Genomic DNA, 5,000 nt, shown 5'->3' on the forward strand with positions numbered 1-5,000 from the left:
TCCCGCTCTCCCTGCGTCATCCTGGACGGTCTCGCTCCGAGTCTGCGCTTCTCTCTCGCCCTGCCGCCAGACTCGGCTCCTCTCCCGCGCTCTCTCTCTCTCTCGCTCTGACCTCCGCCCCGTCCGGCCCTCCCGTCCGCGGCGGGGGAGGCCCGGCGGGCGAACCCTTCCGTGCGGCCGCCTCGCCGGAGCGGGGGCGGCGCGCAGGGCCCTCTCCTGGGGCTTGCGAGGAGCGGCCGTCGGGGCTGGCCGCGTCCTCGGATCTCGATGCGACGCTCGTTCGGTTCCTGGGAAATCGTGTGCTCCGCCGGGGTCCGGGGGCGAGCGCCCTTCGCTGGGCGAGGGGGACGCTTCCCCGGCACCCCTGGCGGCGTCGGACGCCTGCGGGTGCCGGCGGACGGAGCAGACCGCGCCGCACGGGGTACGGGTGCGGGGCCCGCCCGGCTCCGGAGACCGGAGCGCTCGGGCGGACGCCTGGGGACCGGACGCCCTCTCCGGGCGGAGGGGTTCCGGGCGCGCCGTGGGCAGAGGGAGGGTCGGGTTCGCCTGGAGCCGGCCGAGACCCCTGGGTTCCGGCCGAGCGATCGTCCCTCCCCGCCGGGGCGCGGGGTGCCACATCGATCGGGTTGCGGAAATGGGAGACGTGGGGCCCTTCTCTCGCGTCAACCGCAGCCCTCCGTTTTCTCTTTTCCGGCTTGACTCTGTTCGCCACCTGTGATGCTCTCTGGCCGGTTCCCTCGGGCGTAGCGGGACGGGCGGCGCGCGCGACGCTCTCGCGGAGCGTCCTCCGACGCTTCCCCGGGCTCCTGGAGCCGCCTCCCGGCCCGAGGGGTGCCCGTCCGCACTCATCGGCTGAACTTCCGCGAATTGCAGTACCCGATTCGGCCCGCCGGGGGGCGCTGCCGCCGGGGGAAGAGGGGGACGGGCCGGGCCTGGCGCCGGGCTCCGCCGGACGCCCGGCGCTGCCCCGTCTCGGCCTCGGAAGGGGGAGTCGGGGGAACGGGAGGCCGGGAGTCCCGGAGAAAGAGAGAGAGAGAGAGAGAGAGAGATAGAGAGACCTCCGCGGTTCCGCCTTCGACCGCCGGGGGGCGCCGCGCACCCGTCCGCACGGGCCCGTCCCGGTGGCTCCCGGCAGGGCTCTCCCAGGGCCCCGGTCCGGGAGCCCGACTGCGTCCGCTCTCCGCTTCCAGAGAGGAGGCTGTCGGACGGGGAGAGCTGGTACCGGGCTCCTGGAGCCCTGCCTGGGCAGCCTATGGAAGGGAGGGAGCCCTGGCCCTGCTGCTCTCCGAGCTCCGGCCCTGCTGCTCTCCGAGCTCCGTGCCTACTCTGCCACGGGTCCTTTCGCAGGAGCTCCAGGGAAACGGGCTTTTCGGCCCCTGACAGAGTCCCGGCTCTCTCGCTCGCCTCGTTGGTACCTACTGATCCGGCGGAGGTGTTCTCCGGCGGGTAGCGACACGGACGGCCGAGGGCGCGCTTCACCCAGGCTTCAACCGTCTCCTCCCCGAGCCCCTGGAAGTGCAGCTGGGCCGCGGGCGCCCCGGTCCGCACTCATCTGCGAAACTTCCACAAATTGCAGTACCCGATTTGGCCCGCCGGGGGGCGCTGCCTCCGGGGGAGAAGGAGACGTGCCCGGCCCGTACGTCGGGCTCCAACGGATGCCCGCCGTGGACCCTTTATAGGCCCCATCCTGGTCCTGCCATGCTGTTATCGGAGCTCCACGGCTATCTTGTCACTAAACCTTTCGTTTGAGCTCCAGGGCTTTTTGCTTTTTGTAACCCGGTTCCTGGAGCCCTGCCTGGGCAAAATCGGATGCAAGAAGGCCCTGCCCATGCTGATCTCTGAGCTCCGCGCATCTTCTGTCACGGGTCCTTTCGCAAAAGCTCCAGGGAAACAGGCTTTTCGGCCCCGGACAGAGTCCCGGCTCTCTCGCTCGCCTCGTTGGTACCTACTGATCCGGCGGAGGTGTTCTCCGGCGGGTAGCGACACGGACGGCCGAGGGCGCGCTTCACCCAGGCTTCAACCATCTCCTCCCCGAGCCCCTGGAAGTGCCGCTGGGCCGCGGGCGCCCCGGTCCGCACTCATCCGCGACACTTCCGCGCTGGAGTCCGACGCTCGCCGGCCGCGTCCCCCGGCCCGCGGGGGCCCGGGGGGAGGCCCGACGCGTGCGGGGGGAGGCGGCGGGCGGCGGGGGCGCCCCCGCGCCACCCGACGGCGCCCCCCGGTGGCCAGAGGCGGCTCGGAGCGAGACGATCGGGGGGGGACGGCGGCGCGTGACCCGCCCCGGCCCCCTTGGCCCAGCGGACGGGCAGGCGGCTCCCGGGCGACCCCCCCCGATCCCCGCCGCGGCGCCCCCCGGTGGCCGCCTGACGCCACTGCGGGGGGTGCAGATTCCGTGTGTCCTCTCGGATAAAAACAAAAGAAACTGTTCCCGTCGGGCGAAAGTAAGTGGGACGCAGGGCCCCGGGCCCCGACGGTCCGCGCGCGCGGCGCCCCCCGCTGGCCGGTCGAAGGGAGGACAAAAATAAAATGAAAAAAATTTCAAAAAAGCACTCGCCCCAAACAGACGAAAGGTACCCGGTCCGCCCGGATGAACCCTCCCCCGTGTCCCCGCCGCGGCGCCCCCCGCTGGCCAGCCGAGGTAATACACGATTGAGAGGGGGGGAGTGAAAAACAGGGGCAAAAAATGAAAAACACCCCACCCGTTTGAATGCAAAGTCCCGGAGCGGCCAGGGGTGGACGCCGGTCCGCGCGCACGGCGCCCCCCGCAGGCCAGTTGAAGGGAAGAACGGAACGAGACTAAAAGATAAAAAAAAATTTCAAAAAAGCACTCGCCCCAAACAGATGAAATGTACCCGGTCCGCCCGTGTCCCCGCCGCGGCGCCCCCCGCTGGCCAGCCGAGGTAATACACGATTGAGAGGGGGGGAGTGGAAAAAAAAAGGGCAAAAAAATGAAAAACACCCCACCCATTTGAATGCAAAGTCCCGGAGCGGCCAGGGGTGGACGCCGGTCCGCGCGCACGGCGCCCCCCGCAGGCCAGTTGAAGGGAAGAACGGAACGAGACTAAAAGATAAAAAAAAATTTCAAAAAAGCACTCGCCCCAAACAGATGAAATGTACCCGGTCCGCCCGTGTCCCCGCCGCGGCGCCCCCCGCTGGCCAGCCGAGGTAATACACGATTGAGAGGGGGGGAGTGGAAAAAAAAAGGGCAAAAAAATGAAAAACACCCCACCCATTTGAATGCAAAGTCCCGGAGCGGCCAGGGGTGGACGCCGGTCCGCGCGCACGGCGCCCCCCGCAGGCCAGTTGAAGGGAAGAACGGAACGAGACTAAAAGATAAAAAAAAATTTCAAAAAAGCACTCGCCCCAAACAGATGAAATGTACCCGGTCCGCCCGTGTCCCCGCCGCGGCGCCCCCCGCTGGCCAGCCGAGGTAATACACGATTGAGATTAAAAAAAACCAGGCAAAAGACAAAAACACACCACCGATTTAAATGCAGTGTTCACGAGCGCCAGTCCGCGCGCGCGGCGCCCCCTGCTGGCCGCGTAAAAAAAAATAATAATAATAATAATAATAATCCACCGTTGTGAATTTGCGATGTGTCCGGTACGGCGGCGGCGGGGAGGAGGTCTCCCCTCGTCGGCGCACCCTGGTGGGGGGAAATAAATGAAAGGGAAAAAAAAAAAGAAGAACAGCCCGGGCTCTCGCCGGCTTCCGCAGCCCGGGCTCCCTCCGGCTTCCGCGGCCCGGGCTCCGTACATACAGACAGCAAATGAAATAACGGACGGATGGATGGAAGAGAAGAACAGCCAGGGATCTCGCCGGCTTCCGCAGCCCGGGCTCTCGCCGGCTTCCGCAACCCGGGCTCCAGCCGGCTTCCGCAGCCCGGGCTCCCTCCGGCTTCCGCGGCCCGGGCTCCGTACATACAGACAGCAAATGAAATAACGGACGGATGGATGGAAGAGAAGAACAGCCAGGGATCTCGCCGGCTTCCGCAGCCCGGGCTCCCTCCGGCTTCCGCGGCCCGGGCTCCGTACATACAGACAGCAAATGAAATAACGGACGGATGGATGGAAGAGAAGAACAGCCAGGGATCTCGCCGGCTTCCGCAGCCCGGGCTCTCGCCGGCTTCCGCAACCCGGGCTCCAGCCGGCCTCCGCAGCCCGGGCTCCCTCCGGCTTCCGCGGCCCGGGCTCCGTACATACAGACAGCAAATGAAATAACGGACGGATGGATGGAAGAGAAGAACAGCCAGGGATCTCGCCGGCTTCCGCAGCCCGGGCTCTCGCCGGCTTCCGCAACCCGGGCTCCAGCCGGCTTCCGCAGCCCGGGCTCCCTCCGGCTTCCGCGGCCCGGGCTCCGTACATACAGACAGCAAATGAAATAACGGACGGATGGATGGAAGAGAAGAACAGCCAGGGATCTCGCCGGCTTCCGCAGCCCGGGCTCTCGCCGGCTTCCGCAACCCGGGCTCCAGCCGGCTTCCGCAGCCCGGGCTCCCTCCGGCTTCCGCGGCCCGGGCTCCGTACATACAGACAGCAAATGAAATAACGGACGGATGGATGGAAGAGAAGAACAGCCAGGGATCTCGCCGGCTTCCGCAGCCCGGGCTCTCGCCGGCTTCCGCAACCCGGGCTCCAGCCGGCTTCCGCAGCCCGGGCTCCCTCCGGCTTCCGCGGCCCGGGCTCCGTACATACAGACAGCAAATGAAATAACGGACGGATGGATGGAAGAGAAGAACAGCCAGGGATCTCGCCGGCTTCCGCAGCCCGGGCTCTCGCCGGCTTCCGCAACCCGGGCTCCAGCCGGCCTCCGCAGCCCGGGCTCCCTCCGGCTTCCGCGGCCCGGGCTCCGTACATACAGACAGCAAATGAAATAACGGACGGATGGATGGAAGAGAAGAACAGCCAGGGATCTCGCCGGCTTCCGCAGCCCGGGCTCTCGCCGGCTTCCGCAACCCGGGCTCCAGCCGGCTTCCGCAGCCCGGGCTCCCTCCGGCTTC

The sequence above is a fragment of the Pseudophryne corroboree genome, unplaced genomic scaffold (genome assembly GCF_028390025.1).
Source record: "Pseudophryne corroboree isolate aPseCor3 unplaced genomic scaffold, aPseCor3.hap2 scaffold_2479, whole genome shotgun sequence".
Lineage (NCBI taxonomy): Eukaryota > Metazoa > Chordata > Amphibia > Anura > Myobatrachidae > Pseudophryne > Pseudophryne corroboree.